The 19,558-nt window shown below is 39.3% G+C and overlaps 1 protein-coding gene and 1 long non-coding RNA gene across 2 annotated transcripts in view; one reads left to right on the top strand and one right to left on the bottom strand.

The window, feature by feature from the left end:
* The window catches only part of s100p (S100 calcium binding protein P), a 32,695-nt gene extending 29,689 nt beyond the window's left edge, over nt 1-3,006 (bottom strand). The window contains exon 1 of the mRNA XM_042484193.2: nt 2,905-3,006. The gene's annotated coding sequence lies outside the window, so the exon portion shown is untranslated. The remainder of the gene's footprint in view (nt 1-2,904) is intronic.
* Nucleotides 1-19,558, top strand: part of LOC148189496 (uncharacterized) — a 55,051-nt gene that overhangs the window by 15,457 nt on the left and 20,036 nt on the right. The window lies entirely within an intron of this gene.

Raw genomic sequence — 19,558 nt, 5'->3', positions numbered from 1 at the left:
CTCCAGCTGATCTGGCAATGCTGCGCATTAAACTGCAAACAGTGGGAGTTGATGGATGAGGGAGCACGGAGCAAAACCGCAGTGGAGCCGTAACGCAACGCACATGCCAGCGGTGGAAATCCTGGGAAATTCCTCACTGCAGCGGCTGCGGGTTTGATTCTGGCCTTGGCCCTTTGCTGCATGTCTTCCCCTCCCTCTCCCCACTTTTACACGTAAACTGTCCTGTCAGAATAAAGGCTAAAGCCAAAAATAACCTAAAACAAAAACAAACAAACAAGTGGATGGACATGCACCTAAAAGGACAGTCCAAAGTACTGTTCACGAACAGTGCTGCCCCCACTACCAGGCAGGAAGGCAAAGGGTATGCTGGATCCCCAAGATGAAAACTTAAATGGTCTCTGCATTTCCAAAATTGTGGGAATCATGTGAATTTTCAAATTTTGTTAGGAAAACGGGTTTTGGGATCAGGGCAGGCCATAAAATGACAAAGCAGTGTTCAGAGTAAGTTGTAATAATTTACAGAGACATTGTGCAAAAACCAAATTTACACCTTCTCTTCCCGTCTTCTCTGCATCTCTCTCTCACACACTCTAAAAGCAGCTTTCTCATCAGCAGTGCTGCTTTGCTCAGGCTCTCTGATTTGACCTTTGATTAGGAAAATCTTTTGAGGTCCAACATATTTATATCTCTTCTGTCATAATGTTCTGTTTGAATATTTCCCTCTGCAAATACAGTATGTAGCCTCAACACTGTGTTCTTACAATAAACAAGAGTCCCTTTGTCCACACTGACTTTGTTAAATATGCACCTCTGTAACCTTATGTAAACAAACCATGTTGGTTATCAGCTGTGCGCCTGTGATCATATACTGAAGACATAGCCACTTCAAAGATGGGTGAGTGGTTACTGTCTTTGTCATTTGTACAATTTAAAACAGAAAATGCATGTTTAAATGAGGGAGATTTACTGGAAACTTTAAGCTCTGGTCTGGGGTTCAGGTCATTGATTAATGCACATGTGTACGGGTCGGGTTGGCTTTCATAGCGGGCCTGGTCAGGTTGGGATTTAGAAAAACCTGAACCGTGTATCACTAGTACGCACATAATTTGCAATGTTTGAGTGTCATGGATACTGCTAAACCATTTCACTACAACATAAATTAATAATTATTAGAAGTCACAGGTGGCTTGTGTTTTAACAGAAAACATTTTCTTCCTGTTCAAGTAAAGTGCATCTGGGCAGTCCCATCCATGGATGCCGTGGGCTAAATGAAACTCTGCACAAGTTCCTCTACTTCAGACGCAGTGACTCTATTAACACAGGGCTCAAGTTAATCGTAGTTGCTTCACATTCTTTCCTCACTATTTTCAAAACCACCTGTCTTGAGAATCCAAAGGCACCAGCCCTTTAATGTGTCAGCAAAACAAACTCACTCAAAGACAACAACCATTCGTTTGACATATAGACATTTTCTCGCCATTCTTCAGCAACAACACTTATTCTCCATGTTCTCCTACCAACTACAGGTCTAACTAGGTCCCATCTAGAACAGGAGACATTGGTGGTGGGGTCTGTGTTGTTGGACTGTTGGATTATTTGTCAGTGATCTCTACATTCTGACCCCTTTGTTCTTCAGTATAATAGAGGAGTAACTGTACATTCATATATAAAGATTTTAAGTCTTGTTAGCAGATTAGAGCCAGCACTATTTTGCCTCATTTTTGATGCCTTACAGAGGAGATGAAGACACACACTAAACAGAACTTAGGTAGATGAGACACATTCTTAATGCATAAACCTTTTGCTCGCACTTGAGAGTGGCCTTCACTACACTACACTGTACATGATATATTACAAACCGGTATAAATATGATGATGATGATCAGAGCAGTACAAATCTTTGTGTACTAAATCAAGTGGCCTCCGTCCTTGATTGAGCTACAGTATATACGTATGCTGCAGGTGTGGTTTAATGTGACAAAGTGACCCCTAGTGGCAGCTACCTGGTTCATACAGGACACAGAAGCCAAAGTTCAAGCTAAAACACAGCAAAAGCATTAAATTACAGCATCTGAGGACAACATGATGGTGTCTCAGAAACCAGAAATGAAATAATTTGTTCTACATGAATTACGACATTATGAGAAACCTGCTAAATTGTTTTCTTGCCAGGAGTTTAAAAGGAAGATTGATACCACTCTCATGTCTTCATATCTGTAAAATATAAACATTAATTATAGTCAGGTTATAGTCCCTCTGCTATTGGCACTGTGTAGAATATAGCAATTGCAGTTCAGTACAGAGCATTTTGCAGGTTAAAAAAGTTGAATAGATGTTAAAAAGAAATGATTTTTAGAAGTATTGCTCAGAACGGCTACATTTTCCACTGAATGTCTGCCATAGTCTTTTGTAAAACAAAAACCCTGCGTTACTTTTTTCAAATTGTCATTTTCAGGAAAGGTATAAGGTCTAGTGTGTTGGATAAAGCAACCTCTTGTGGTGAGGTTGTGGATTGCAACCAACTGAAACTTCTCCTATGTGCCAAACTTGGAAGGTGGAATTATGGTGGCCAATGCAAAAACACAAATGGCCTGGATATGTTTGGTTAGTCTGTTCTTGGCTACTATAGAGACAGCATGGAGGACTTTGTGGAGGAGGGCCCCCTTCATATGTAGATATAAACAGGTGACTCTGAGGTAACGAAAACACACGAGTTCTTAGTTTCAGATCATTATAAACAAATGAAATATTGTTATAAATACTCTATTCCATTTCTAATGTATGTCCCTAAATCCTACACACTGGACATTTACGCATAACTCCTTGTTTTTAAAAATCAACCTGCAAGTTGCTCTTTAAGTGTTAAAAAGAAATAGATGACGAGAACAGGCTAAAACAGCTCACCCTGGGGTGCAATGGGTGCCGTCGTTCTCGAAGCTCCTCTGGTGTGGTTCACTGTTGCCTAGTTTATGTCTGACTGTGACTGACTGATTACTGCCTCCACGCGCACACACACACACACACACTCACTCACACACACACACACACACTCACACTCACACACACACACACACACACACACACACACACACACACACACACCTAAGGACCACAGGATGAAGTGCAATCCAGAGAGCAAACAGAGAGAGAATTGGAGGAAGTGCTCAGATTTCCTGGTGGCGGGAGAGGGCGGCTGCCATTAGACCTTTCCATCCACTCAAGCTGTGGCTCAGTTTGAACTTTGACTTTCTGGAGGCAGTTGTTGACAGTTTTCTCATGTTTATTGAAATTTTATTGACACTTCAAAATCACAAAAGGTCATTTACTTTAACCTTTTATTCATGTAGAAATATTTTATCGTAGGTTAATTGTGCAGCATTTTACTGTATTTTTTTAATGTATTTTTTTTTTAATTATTTTCAGAACACAAGTCTCACAGTGTTACAAAACCATCATGTATATATACAGCAGTTAAGAGGTATATTCAGTCAGACCCCTCCACCCCAGCCCCACCTCGCACAGGTATGTAACATAAAAAAAGAAGTAAAATAACACAGAGGTAAAATATGACTGTAAAAACATGGTTAAAATAACAATAATGATATTAAGTCAAGTCAAGTCAGTTTTATTTATAGAGCCCATTATCGCAAAACATGGTTTGCCTCAGAGGGCTTTACAGTGTACGATTATTATAAAAGAAAAGGAAGAAATTAATGAAGGTAAATAAAAAATCATAACAAATTATGATTATCTATTAATAATTTACAGTGAATTCTCAATCATCACTGAGTTACATTTACATTAAGCCAGGGTCGAGGGTGTGGGCTCTACTGGGGATAATGGAGACTTTGCCACCTCACTTTTCAAAATCCACTATTGCAGTTTCCGTTTACTCACACAAATTTGTGTCCAGGGTTTTGCTGTATAGCTTGTAGGTGCTGTACCCAGCCTAACAAAATAATCTGCTGAAACAAGTCAAGTGAGTTTTATTTATAAATTCCATTATAACAAATAATGATTTATCTTTAAAGTATATGACATTCTCTGTCCTTGGGCCCTCACAACAGATAAGGAAAAACTCTCCCCCAAAAAAAACTTTGAAATAAGAGTCTACAGCCATGCTAGTAGATTTGTAAAACTTCATACAGGTGCAGTTCTGCTTCAAATGACATGTGAAGTCAGCCTGTTAACATGCTTACTGTCTTTATTCTAATGTGTTAATGTTTAGCAGATATAATGTTTACCATGTTTGCCATCTTAGTTTTACATGCTAGCATGCTAACATCTGCTAAATATCCCTAAACACAAGCTACCACTGAGGCTCATCAGAATGTCTTTAGTTTTGCAGGCATTTAAATCTGAACTCTGGACAAATTAAATTTAAAAAAATAAGGGGTCACAAATTTTTTTTATTAGATTAATCATTTTAAAGCTAAACATTAATGTCTGTGCTAAATTCCATGACAATCCATTCCATGGCTGTTGAGACATTTCACTAAACATCACAAATATCAACCTAATGGAGGAGGTAGAGTTAGAGTCAGGCGATCACCAAAGTCATTAGGATTCATCCTCTGGGCACCATGAATATATTTACCAAATTTCATGGTAATTCATCCAGTAGTCACTGAGATATTTCAGTCTGAACCAAAATGGCGGACCAACAAATTGATCGAACAAAAGGACAAATTTTACCATTGAGCTCTTTAGCAGTAACGATTGTAATTGTTTGCGTTAATTTTGTTAGTACGCAGTAAATATGCTTTGTTCTTTCAACATCAGGTTGTGTTGTTAATGTGCTAACTGGCTAACTAGCATCTTGAGTCACTCCTGTCGGTCTTCGAGTTTTTTAATGACAAATACAGACTACCGTCATTTGTTGGCATAGTGGAATATTTCCTGTCATGCAGGTGCAGATCGTACATGCTAGCTGGCAGTTGTCCGGAGTCTTTGCTGTCTATTGTATTGCAACTTTTTGGCTAAGACACAGGCAACGCGAGGCGAAACGAGGCATCGTGAGGTGAAATTAGGTGTCGCAAGGTGAGGTGACAGCCTTTGTTGCAACTTTTTTTTTGTATGTTGGTATTGTGTCTGGGCTTTAAGACATAATAATAATAATAATAAAGAAGAGGTGCTCTTTTTAGTGAGGTCTCGTGTGCAACTCTACAGATACCAACATAGAAGCAGTGTTGGGAGGATTATTTTTGAAATGTATTAACATTACGTAACTATTTTAATCACTTCATGAAAGTAATGTAACTTATTACATTTGATAACTTTTCAATAACTTTTCTTGTAAAATGTTTTAAACTGAACAATAAAGGTAAATGTCCTTAACGCATTATTGCATAAGTGTTGCACTCAAATTTGTCTCAATTTGCCAAAAGAAAGCATTCCTGCATGGCAAAAAGATGCAAAGCAACAGAGTGAATGTTTTATCTTACATATAAACTTTTAACTCAGATTGTATATTGAAATGTAATCACTTCATAATCACCAACTCTTTGATAAGTTACTGTAATTTAATAACATATTTTTTCTCAGTTATTTAAACTGATTACAGTTACATTTATTTTGTAATTTAATTACATCACTTTGTTACATGTAACTAGTTACTCACATAAGCTGCATAGAAGAGATTTTACGCTATCATAAAATGACAGACCAAAGGTTTGGGGAGTGAATTTATAATGCAGCAGTATAGAGTCATTTTTAATTCTGTTGTTAGGCCACCATTATCATGACAGCACAATATCCAACTTCACCATAATATGTTGTTTGCAGGACTGATAAAACTTGCAGGTGTACATATGTATGAAGCAAAAACTTTATACTCTACCAATGCAACTGAAACCTTGCATATTCACACATACTGTACTGATGACAGCCAAACGAAAATTTTCTTCAAAAAAAAACTTTTAGTCACCACCAGGTGGGAGCAGAGAGGGGATCTGATTGTGATGTGAAAATAAACTGCGACTGCACTCATGGACAAGGCTCAGCAGGGGGCAGTGTGGAGTTATACATGTCAACATGGAGGGGATAGTGTTTGTCCATAGGAGGCACTGTATCCTTTACCGTCCCCTTTCTCTGTCTCTCTTTCTCTATCTCTCTCTCTCTGTCTAACTCTCACACACACACACACATACATGCACACGTGCACACAGCATCACACTGAAACAGGGTTCACTCAGGGCTTAGCTTGGCATTCTATTTTAGAACTCCACCCTTAACAGCTCTAAATGGACTTAGTGACTCCACCCCACCCCCATCCTGCTGCGAGACTGTGTGTGTGTGTGTGTGTGTGTGTGTGTGTGTCTTTTAAAGTGTACAGAGGTGGGAAAAAAGAAAAGACAGGGAGAAATCAAAGTACCAAGGTGCTGGGAGGAAATGTAGGTCATGCTAGATAGGAGGGAGGAAGAAGTGAAGAGAGCAAAGATAGAGGGAGACAAGAAGGACGAAGACACTCAGTATCCCTCATGTGTCCTCTGGCAAATGAACAGCAGGGACAGAGAAAAAGAAAGAGTCACAGAGGGATTGAGAAAGCAGAGTAACACTGAATCGATTACAAGTGTACTCAGTGGGTGTGTGTGTGTGTATGTGGGTGTGTGCTCTGACCAATCAAAAACAACCATTACATTGGGATGCTCCTTCCCTCCTCCCTCTCTGCTTCCACAAAGAGGTGACCTAAATACTAAAGCCGCCAAACTGTTGGGAGAAAAACTGAAGAAACTGCTGTGTGTGTGTGTGTGTGTGTGTGTGTGTGTGTGTGTGTGTGTGTGTGTGTGCGTGTGCGCGTGCATGCATGTCGTGTGTGTGGGTGAGGGTTGCGGGGGGTTATGGTAAATGTTGCATCAGTCATGAAAGCCATAGTACTGCAGCTCAAAGCCTTATTCTTGCCTGTTGGCATAGCAACCACCGAGTCAAACCAGGATGATCAAAGAGGGCCTGATTACCCAGTGTTTTTGTGTGTGTGTGTGTGTGTGTGTGTGCATTTCTGTGTATTTGCGTTAGCTTAACACTGGATATACAGAATATGATATTATGTAGCAATGGTACAAAATTGCCCGAGTTAGACAAGACAGAGAGACAGCGCCGCTACTTCAGCGGTATCAGTTATGCGAACTACACAGTGATGCTAGAACCTTGTATCAGTAGAAACTGACAGTGATGTCGAAGTGGAAAGCACAATGTAGATTTTTAGCTCTGCTGATCCTTGTAGAATGTAGAGCTGATTTGGAAATAGAAAAAATATCATTGGCTATTTCAAAGGATCAATGTTAAACTAAAGAACAGCTCTAAGTTTTTTTGTAACCCTTTGCAGCATTTCCACCAGTGTTTAGGGCACTGAACGTAGGTGCATTCGTGAAGAGATAGTGGTGTTTCCTAGCAGTATTTGAACCATTCACTGTTGCTTTCTGTCATTTTATTTGAATGTTTGTATTTTTAGCATAAAAAATTCTTTTCCTTTGATAGGTGTGTAAATTATGTGGAATTTATAAATTGTCAAAGTAAACTACTGAGTGTTAATGTATGGATTAGTGAGCGAGCACAGTTGTCTGATGTGTCACATCTAAATTTTAAACAACTAAATTTGGTTTAACGTCAGTGAACGATCACATTTATTTTAAAAAAGAAACCATTGTTGACTGTAAGAGATGGTACACAAGCTATGGTCTTCAGTAATATCAGAGAATATAAATTTTCATTATATATGATATATACATTTTCCACATGGACCTCCTCTTTTAGACCATTTATGGTCATATTACAGCCCTGAAGAAAATGCTGGCATTGTACGTTTCTGCAAACCATGGATATGAACAAATGTACTTTATATATGACACGTACTGTATATTCATATGTTTCATATGTATCATAGCAACATTTCTAAGGTGATGTATCTGAGCTGACATGGTCATTAGTAGGTGGAGGTGATGGTGGTTGCTGTGACACATAGATAAGACACCGGCTAAGCTGCACATCACTGCATATCCCTCCCATTGTTGAGACCCAAAAAAAAAACAAAACAGTGTTTTCTTTAGCAACACAGCATTGTTTTCAGCTGTGATAGTGCCTTGAAAAGCAGTTCTCTTGTACAGAAATATCACATTGTGTTCAGCTGTGATAGTGCCTTGAAAAGCAGTTGTCTTGACTGAGACATTGCTGCATTTCCAGCAGGGAAAGTGCCTTGAAAAGCAGTTGTATTTTGACGAGACATTACTGTGTTTTCAGCCGGGATAGTGCCACAAACAGCAGTTGTCTTTTACAAAGATGTGTTTTCAGCTGGGATTGTGCCATAAAAGGTGGTTATCTTTTACTAAGACATCACTAAATTTCCAGCCGTGACTGTGCCACCAAATGCTGTTGCTTTTAGAACAGTATTATTAAGACTACTGTGCAACCCCATGGAGCAGTCAGAGCAGCAACTTAAAGATGGGAGCTTGCCAATACATTTGAAGGATTCCTTTTGAGTGAAACACTGCTGACCTCCTCTTAAGCTGTTGGTTTTTAAATGGGACACAGCCCATTAGCACATACTTCAAAAAGATGCTGCAAATATTTTGGCCAGCACCTTTGTGAGCATCTGGATACCATGCCCGTAGACTTGTGGATGCAGAGGGCTTAGAGGTTTCAGACTTAAAATAACTCAGTGGTGACTTAGTGCTTACCTCTGCCTCTGAGAAATGTGTGAGCCATCAATAGACAATCTGCACCAAGGGCATGACTGAATAACAGAAACATGTACAAGATTAGGATGCAGTAGACGTTAGTGCTCAGTTAAAACATGTAGATCTGTTAGAAGTGGGGGCCTTTTCAGATGTCATCATTGACATAGTCTGTCCTTTACCACTTTTCCACCAAAATTAGCGCGTGCAGGCGGGTTTATCAAACATGGGTAAACCCGCTAAATTCTGCATTCCCACTGACAGTGAACACCGCACGAGCCTGCCTTTCTGTCAGCTGTTTGTGTGTGTGTGTGGGTTGTTGTTTTGGTGTTCGTGTGACGTCACAGACAAGTCGGAGAACAGGTAAACAATAGACAGCAGAAGGAACAGAGGTTTTTGAAAACCTTTCAGTGTTTTCTTCTCTTTATATATCTCTTACTTATTCAGTCTCTCTTTTAAACTCGGTGCAGATGAATTTTGATTGGTGCTGTAGCGCTGCTTAGGAGGAGACGGACGGTAATTAGTGACGGCACGTCATTGCATCTCATATGCTGGGGAGCTATAATTATGGCATTCATCTGGGTGTTGCGTTCCCATCAATGCCAATTGGAGCTGGAGGCAATAAAAACTTGTGTCTACTGCAGTCATTTGACGAGAGTGTGAATGCTAATTGTACTCATCCCCATCGCATTAAAAAGCCAGTAGGAATATGGCTCCTGTGTATCTATTGTGCTACTCTACATTGATATTCATTCAATCACAAGGTTGGATCACAGGACCGCAATAACATCCGAACACATTGGCACAGTAAAATAGTATTATTCTTAGTCTTTTGTTCTTACATTACTGTTTCCAACTGACAACATTCCAGCAGTCAGTATTTTGGCAGCATGGCCTCGGTTACATCTCATTCTCTCTGAAGACACTAATGACATAACACCAGAGAAATCCTTTAGACCAAGTGTCTCTGAAAAGGTTAACAGTTTGTCCTTTTCCTCAGTCAGCTAAGAAACCCAAAGTCAGTAAATGTGCAATAATTTGGGTCCATTTTAATAAGTGATTCCACAGATTTGTGAAGAGGAACAGGACATACAGGTTTGTCTCTTTTGTCAACAGGGAGGAGGGCTGAGCTGCTTTTGTGTTGATGTGAGAGAAAAGAAGTGTGTACTTATGGTGTGTGTTTGCCATCATTTCTCAGAAACCACAGAGCTGGTTGCCATGGGAATGCTGCAGGGAGCTCCTCATCCTCCCACCAATAGGCTTCAGTGATTTGTTACCGCGGGAAACCTGGCTTGTTGCCTAGGAGACCAGAGGCTGTGTGCTTCAGCTCAAATGGAGAGTTGTTTCTTCTCGGCTGTTACTGAAGATGAAACATTCTGGTGAAAAATCAGGTTTACGCACATATATACAGGTCTACTGGTGTATGGGGCAATATTGATCTGTAAGCTGATATCCAATCTGCAAAATTGGATATCAGCTAATGGGCACTGTCTGTATCAGTGATAAATGACAGCCTTATTTATTCTGTTTTACAATACAATTTGTAAACACTATAGTCTTTGTATAGTAATATCTGAAAAAAAAAAGAATCCATACATGAATGTAGCTAAAAATGTACAACCCAGTCAATAGCATAGAAATTAAACATTCAAATTTTGTAGTAAAAATCAAAAGTGTTCCATTCTGTTAACATTGCTCTCAATAGACAGGAATTCAATCTAATCTCAAGATTTATTTGGAGTAAAGCTTAGGACAAACACAAAGTTAAACATAAGAGGACTGTACAAACTACACATAAAGATTTTTTCCACCAACTTAGACAGGCCGGTTCAGTTGTCACGCCAAATCACATTCATAGTGGGCTCTGCAGTCGTGATGTGTGTCACTTATTTAAAGGGATACTTCGCTATGCTATAACTATGTGGGTAGTTTGTGAACATGCGTTAAACTTCCATCCATCTAACCAGTGCCTAGATATCACTGCTGCCCCCCTCGGCAAAACTTCGCCAGATGATGTATTCAGTGTCATGGCTCTCAGGCTGTTGCTTGGCCTACAGGCTGTACCGTTCAGTTTTCATATTGCCTGCCACCCATGCCACCATCATGGCCACAAAGAGTGAAGAGGCAGAACAAGGCGCAGACAACCCCCTCCCCTGTCTCTCTCTTAAACTCAGACCAAATCTGATGACAGGTAAAACTAGGCAATGCTGATAGAAAATACAACAACAATATGATACTGCACTGACTACTTGAAATGTTTTCAGAAACATATTTTAACATGCAGTTTGGCTGTAATAGTGAGAGTTTATGAACAGAAAGTGGACACCAAACTGCATCCTGCACACTGAGGCTGAAAAACTGACACTAAACGGTGAAACAGAGCTACCCTGATCAAATGTAAACCAAGATTCTGTTACTGCATGTTTCTTGCCTGTTTCCAGAAACTGTTTTAGCTTACTGTAATTGTAATACAAATTGGGGAACCCAGTAGCTCAACTGGTAAAGCAGGTGCCCCTTGTACAAAAGCCAAGTCCTTGCTGCAGCGGCTGCTGGTTTGACTGAAAAAATTGTAATACGAGATCATCTGTTCTCAGCTGACCGTCATTGTGTCAAACGGAAGAGTTTGCATTTTGTCACCCATCAGCGTGAGCATTTATTGGTCTGGTGTGGCGCAGTGAATTTTGGTAGTTGTAGGTTTTCTACCTCGTGAGTAAAAGCAAATGCCACAGTGCTTTTTCTCTGTTTTCTCCGATCACCAATGTCAAAAGTATTTGCATCTTTCTACTGCAGAGAGAGACGATTTAAATGTAAGGACCCTCTTTATATCCTTATCTGAGGCTGCTCTTCAAATCAGTGAAATACTTCTTTATTTAGCACAGCAGTGATGACTAAGAAACCACACCGTGACTAACTAGCTACATTTACAGTATATACCATTGTACTTTCATTGAAAGTGTTTACTCACTCTCCGTCTCTGCAGGGCTAAATCAATGATTTACAAGACATAATTTCATTAGATTTATCCATTTATTTAATGTAAGCATTTGTTGGTTTGAGATCAGCGAAAAGTAAATAAATATTGCATCGTTAGCCACGTAGCTGCGTCTCATAATACAAACTGTAAGAGATGAAAGGTTTAGTCACATAAAGATTTGCCGTAAGTGTATTAAAAACCAAGTCTTGACAGTGCTGACCTTTGAGTCCTAAATGAAAAAAAAACTGGTTATGCAGTGCTGTCCACAAAGGTTTGTAGACGGCTATGAGACAGGAGTAAATGGTACAGATACACACAAATGCAATGGTGCGATTAAACTATGTGAACATATGTTCACGTCAGCAACCAAGCAGTTTAAAAGGAGGTTTTCCATTACAGATTTGTGCAAAACTTTAGCAGTATTTTCAAAATGTCGATAAAACTGTGTTTCGACCGAGTCATGTTATGTGACTTCTCTGGCGATAACATTGCAAGAAGCAGGGAGATGGATGTTCAAAACGTTATCAGGTTTATTTCTATTGCAGCCACTGCACTAGTCATCATTATTTCCAATCCAAGGCGACATAGGTGTGTTGTGCGAGAGATGATGAAAAGACAAGCCCCTTATAAGTGGGAGTGGCCATGTATGAGGGATTTCTGGGAGGTGATAGTCCATGATTTCACAGAGGAATTTTGGATTCAAAACTTTCGAATGATCCGCTCAACTTTTGAAAAGTTATGTGATGAAATAACACTTCTTGACGGGCCTGCACATCATGAGGGAGCCAGTTCCTACTGACATGCACACAGCTGTAGCATCATGTGATCTATAAAGCAGCAAGTTTTTAGCAGTGTTACTCAAACGGGGACCATTTTTAGCAACAGATTAATCCACATTTGGTGATTGTCTGATCTGCGTGACCCGGAAGTAGCTATTTTTTGCTGGTGTTACAGATTGACTGGTGGTTGAATTAACAGGCGATAGAGACAGATGTGTTTGTAGGCGTGGCCTCTGAAAACAGGCAGACAAATCAGGAAATAAACATTTTAAAAGTTTTGCCTCACTATCGCATTCATTTGACGGTGTCTGCTGAAACATTATGACATGAATCTATTGCTGGGCGTTATTTTTGGTCCCAACAAGAACATATCGGCCGTCTTTAGTATGAAAATATCATTACTTGTCCAGCGTCGACATAACCAAAAGATCCCCGCCTTGATTTAAAAAGGTGATGAATAACATGAAAAGATGACACAACATCCTCTTATCAGATGCATGTAAGCGTTAGCCAATGAATAATATTGCCAGCCAGGTGCCTAAAATCCTCAGTACTAGTGTGATATCCTCATGAGTAAATGTTTCATATGATACAACTTCAATGCATCTAAAATGTGAGCGTGTTTAAGTGTATTGTGGCCATACATATAGCCTAACACTTTATAAAAACCCTGATAACGTTATCTATGCCCCCCGAGCATTTCACTTTGCCACACCTCATATTATCCTCATCGCATAACATGCAACATTTTCTATTAGCTCTCTCTGATTGTTTGAAATGCTAAGACTGGGCTTTTAAGCAGAAAGTGAGGACTCTATACAACTTGTGTTCATCCCTGTCAGCTCATCCAGCGATTTTTTGTTGTTGTTTTTATCTTGGACAACAATCTAAGCTTTAAAAATAAAAGTTTAATTTAGTTTTCTTCACAGAAATCAATGCAATGCTGAGATTGCATACTGCATATTTTATAAGAAGTTTTCTTTGATCCCTTACAATTAAGAGGGCTTTGTGAACCCCCCTGAACCTCTGGGGACCCCTACGGGGGTTGGAACCCCCAGGTTGGGAAACAGTGCTCTAGTGAGTGTTTGGGGCAGCAGACAACCCAAATGCCAGAATAAATGTGGCATTGTAGGCCTACATTTCTGCAAACCAGGGATATATTACTTTTGCATGGTATTACATAGTAGATAGGCTGAAACTTTTCAGCAGTGCTGTGGTTAATATGTGGCTAGTTGGTAGTAGGTTCCAACTCCACTTATAATAAGGAAAAGAACATGTTTTGGTATGTCAGGAATGCCTTGGTAAAAAAGCACCTTTAGCAAAGAAACAACCACGTTTGTTGGCTAAAAATGAGTTGGAAGATGCAGCGATTACATAGTAAACAAGCCACTCAAGTTGTTGTTTCTTGGTCTCAAACAGTGGTCTGCAACTTGCCAGGTGGCTTGCAGAGGTGACACGCCGTCCTCTTCACCCACCATTGACAAAGTCAGCTCCTATACTGTATCCTGTACACTGTATCCCTTTCAAAACGTCGATATGATTTGTATGAAAGGTACAAATGTTACATCATGGTTTGCAGAAATGTACAACGCCAACATTTGGTGACTGATCTGCAGCGGGATGGTGTGTGTGGGACTGAGTCAAAATAAACTATTGTGTGTGTCTCCATGGTAATGAATGAACATGTCACCCAGTGCAACAGTGTGACTCACCGGTATGTTTTTAATAGTTTTTGGACAGCAATGGAGCTCTATGGCACAGTTGAAGAAGATACAGACTGTGATACACAAATAATAACTAATAGTGGGATTAGTTCAATATTAGTTTTGCTCTTTTGTGGGATTTATTGACAAGAAGAAAAATATATAAAATCACTAGACTTGTATCCTTTTATCTGAAATCAGAGGCACATATTCTGTGTGTGATGATAACTTTACTGGTGATATAACTGTTAACTGCATGCTAATTTTAGTTAGACATGATGAGCTGTTTTGACTTTTAATAAAATGTCCTGGAAATTTGCCTTACTGTTAATTTTATAATAATAAATAAAAATAATGATAAAAAAGTTAAGTTAAAAAAGTACTAAATGGTAAAAAACTGTGTTTCCAAGATTTGAGTGACAAAGCTTTCCTGGGGAGCATTTTTTTGTGAAATTTCACATTTTGATGATAGAGAACGAAGAGCAAGAGAAAGTATTCAAAACTTAATGAATTATTGATAAGTGAGCCATCTGGAGATGCAAACAACCTCCTACTAATTCACCAAGGACATCACCTGAGTGCACAACAGCACTGCAATGCAGAGGAAAATATCAAGTGTATTATATGACTTCTTTCTGACGGCATGTCTACTGATGAAATCTAATGTGGGAACAAAGCTCTTTACCTGGTTTTCAAACTTTGGTATCTCAGTGTTCAAGAGGCAAATTTAGATCAGTTAGTCCTTATGAGACAATGAAAATAATAATTTTACACTAAAACAAAGCAAGCAAGCAAAACCTTATTCATATAGCACATTTCATTCCAGGTGGAAGCACAAAGTACAAGGTACAGGCTGCAGGCACAAAACAAAGCTGTAAACTTGAGATAAAAGCGAATCAAATCCATTAAGATTAACAACTCACAAAGTAATGATTAAGGTGAAGAAAATACCAATAAAAGATACAAAGACTTGAGCCAGAACTGATAAAAAGGTTCAAATAAAATGAAGAAATTAAATTGCTAAAAGCAGACCATTAAAAGGGGATAATAAGATTGAATTAAAATGAATAAAAGAACTAAAATTGAATAAAATAAGATGAATAAACCAATAAAAGATGAAACATAGTTTCATCACACAAACAAGTAAAACCAAAAAATAAGACCAAGTGATAGATAATCCAAAAAACAGCAAGAGTGAAAACTCACCTGAGTTAAAACCAATAAAAGAAATAAAATATAATAAAATAAAAGTTAAAATAGTAGGACTAGACTACTGAAATGCAGGGCTAAAAAGAAATGTCTTCAACTTAACTTTAAAAGATGTTACTGCTGGGGCACTTCTTATGTCATCAGGTAACATCAATATACATGATAATAATAATAATGATAATTATGGATTATACTGCACAACTTACTTATATCAAAGGATGACATGTACTGAAAGAAAAAACATACAAACTGACAACAAACTTCAACAGGAGATTGGCCGTCTTTCTATAAATACTTCTTTTTTTCTGTCTTTTGTCTTTTTGTCTTCTTGCGTTCTTTAATTACAAAAGACTAAAATTTGTCTAAAAGTGGCTCCAGAGGACATTATCAGACTAAGTTGAAAAAAAAAATAACATCCCAAAAAACAGTATAAAATGCAACATTTTCTAAAGTAGACATTTTAAAAAAAAAAGTCATTTCTCAACATAACCTTTTTCATTAGTAAGTGCTTAAAGTCACAGCAGGCTTTAATTGGCCTCAAATGACTCTTGAGCTGTTTGTTCATTGTGCGTATGACCTTATAATAACAGTTTAGCAGCAAACATGGCGCCATGAATGTGCTGTGAATCTTCAGTTCACCCCAGCCTCTCACTGTCACCATCACACCACTCAAACTTCACATCAAACAAAGGACTCGCTGTAGAGTGTGAGTGTTTTGATTGAGGTCAGCAGTTCCAAAGCTTACTTTGTTTTTCAATAGAGCCATTTTTCTCAAACTATCTGCCATAAGTGTGCAATGTCTGGATATATTAAAAAAAAGAGAGACCAGAAACCCTCTGAATGTGTTACATAAGGTGCAGTCACTTTTTGATACACAAGGTTAGTTGAACACTGGCAGTTGGATTATTTGTCAGCCCATTCTTACTCCCAACTTGTCAAACACTTTCTCTTGGTTACTGATTTTGGCATCAGACGGTGACGCAGAAAGGTGACTGTCAAGCTGGTATAATCAGCCCATTCTTGGCTTGTAAAATCCAGCTGCTTTGATAGTGCTTCGGCGTAAGATTGTGATACCAAAAGCTGCATTTCGCATTAAACGCCATTGGACGGTGTCAGGTGAGAACGTGGCTGAAAAGTACACTGGAAAGCGGGAATATGTACTAATATATACTTGTGATGAGAACGTGTTAGTATGATATGGCACTGGGCATAGTCAGTTTTTAACAATGTCAGACAGCGTCACTTTGAAACCCTTCTGGTAACAATGTGATAGAAGGAGCTGGAAAACAGGGCAGACAGGATGGGAGGTTTGATGGGTTCAACAAACCACAGACTTTCTCTCAGGAGCCTGCTCTCTGCTTCCTGTGTGAATGTTTAGCTAAACCTAACCTTCTGCTTTTGTTTCACAAGGAAATAAACATACATATGAGATGTTTTCCTGACATACGTTTATTTTGAAAAAGACTGTATACATCTAATGATGATACAATGCATTTAACAGGCGTAAACTGACACGCCTTTCCACAACATCAACAACAAATGCAGGAGAAAACCTACCACTTCATATGTAGCCACTGACGAAGCAGTGATATTTGACCAGTTGTGATGAGAACGTGTTTTCTTGTTTGGGACCAAACCTTGGAATCCGCCCGCCCCACGGAGTTGACCGATTGCGGCATCGTACACTAAACAGCGGTTTCTAAAAAACAACCAAGGAGCGTTGCAGAGAGAGTAACAAGTATCCAGACAGTGCCATGGGTGGGATCAGTGTTATTGCTAACCTGTTGTCAAGCAGTGCGCTGGAACCACTGAGGGGTAATAACAACAATGGCGACTGTTTTCCACAAAATAGTCTCTGCTATCAAGGCAGTTTGAAATCAACACATCTGCTACATCACAGTTGTTTTTACTTCCTTCTGCTCTTAAAACTTAGCGAAACCCAGCCTGTCCTCATTCCAAACTTGTAAAATAGTGCTGCTTAGACAGTGCTCTTTGTATAAGTGCACAATGCCAAAAGGTCCCCTGAGTGCTCGTATGAAATGCTGCCAGACAGTGTCAGCTGAGAACGCAGCAGGACAGAATTGGTTGCATTGTTATTATACGCCGGCAGCCACATGGCACCTGCTGCAATCACATGATATGCGCATGGGCAGGGTCACCTGAGAACGCGGCCAGATGGAACCTGTTGTGTGCACATGAAATGTGGCAGGACAGCGTCAGCCTTAATCACTGTCGATCTCACAAAAAATGGACTTTCAGATGGGAATCCAGTGTTCCCGTTTGAATGTGATGGTTTTTGTTGACACCTTACCATGTGCCTCCTTCCCTTAATCCTAACCATCCATGACAGCATGTGTGTTTGTTGACATCCTGGCATTGGTTGCCATGTGCTGTTGTTTTCTTAACATAACCATGTGCAGCATAATCCCACCATATGCATATGTTGACATCACGATAGCGGCATCCCGGGACATAAAGAGCAGACAGAGAAGGATACCAAAATTGTAATATGTAGATGTGGAGGTCCACTGCAAAGTGGCAATATGTGGCAACACAGGACGAGAAGGTGTCGCAAAAAAAGGTGTCGGCATGGCTACAAGTCAGTGTGCATTCAAATTAATAGATTATGTAGGTCCCTGGTTATTGGTTAGGGAACATTAAATGCCCCCTCATTGAAATTGGGAAATGCAATGTCAGACTGAAGATGGGAATTGATTATACTGAGTCAACAATTCAGACTGAATAGCAGGCAAATTGTTTTGTCCATTATATTCTGAAAAGCATTTTTGCTGCATAGAGGACTGTTTTTGCCACTTTAACAGGATAAAAAACAGGATTGGCGTTGGCCTTGAAAAGCCCATGCCCCTGTGTCATGCATTGTGTATGTCAAGACAGATTTTGGTGTATGGTGCTTGTGGAGTGCTTCTGATTTTATCTCTACAAGAGAAAGAAAGAGGTCATTCTTCTCCCCTGAGTATTTTGTCTGCGCTGACACAGACTCACAGAGACAGAGTAAATGGAGAAACAGGAAAGGAAAGGTTCTGGTTAGGCTGGATCTGCGACCAGTAAGTGAGAATAAAACAACAGAACCTTATGTGATCAGATGGAAATGCTAAATGTTGGAGGGGTTTTTTTCACTGCACCAGAAAATACTACATTTATTTCTCTGTAAATGTATGTAAGGTAATTTATCTTATCAAAGCCATAATTATCCAGTGACATTTCAGGACATCATCTGTTTGCAGTAGTGCCTGTTCATACTAAAAACTGCACAGTGACATTCATTTGTGTGTCAAGTAGAAATATGGCACACTGCAAGTTTGGTTACATAGTGACTGTGGGTTTATACAGATCTTCTGACATTGTTTTTCACTCAGCACGTCACGATTTTACATTTTATTGGGTATTGTCACACAGCTATGAATGTTCTTTGGCTTTTTCCACTTGGGACTCTTGAGTTTTTTCTGTTCTACTCAAAACTTTGATGTTGCAAATAAAAATGGATAGATCAGTAACTTCCAAAGCTCAGCTGTCATAAAAGACTAAACCTGCAGTTACTCTTTTTGGCCACTTGGGGGCATTGAAACAAGATGTCAACACAGTTGTTTTGATGTATCACTTCGTAAGTTGCTACGAGAAACCTGAAAGCAAACAATTGCTTATTTACAATATTGTCAGTGATTTAGCGTTGTGCTAGTGGTCACCTGGCAAAAATAAATATTTCCTCTCATTACAAGTTGTGACAACATCGCAATGGCAGGCATTGTTTACTCTTTGCGTGTGTGGTTCACAGTGAAAGGTGCTGCTTGGCATGCTTATTGTGTTAGAAACTGCAACAGGTACTGTCTTGAATATTTTTCCAGGCGTTTATATTTCTTTTTTTCTGTCTGTCTGTGGACATATTTTATCAGCATAATAGTGTTGCATCTGTGCAAAATGCAGTCACAAAACTTTCAGGTACATTGATACCAAAAATGGCTGAGTTTGAAGATGGGTGTGGTCCAAGCAAGGGCACCAGAAGTAGAGGGGTAGGACATAGAGCTGTCAAAAAAATCAATACTCAGATACTAATCGATACTAAAATGCGATGTGAAGGATGTGATACTCATTTGCAACAGTATCGATAACAACAGTGCCTCCTCATTGATGCACAACTACTACACAGCCCTGCTGCGGGCTCAAAGCCCCTCCCCTCACTAGCAGCTGAATAGAGTGGTGAAGTAA

This window comes from Plectropomus leopardus, chromosome 5, assembly GCF_026936395.1.
Source record: "Plectropomus leopardus strain MGB_pleo_1.0 chromosome 5, ASM2693639v1, whole genome shotgun sequence".
NCBI lineage: Eukaryota > Metazoa > Chordata > Actinopteri > Perciformes > Serranidae > Plectropomus > Plectropomus leopardus.
This window is presented reverse-complemented; position numbering and strand designations above follow the sequence as displayed.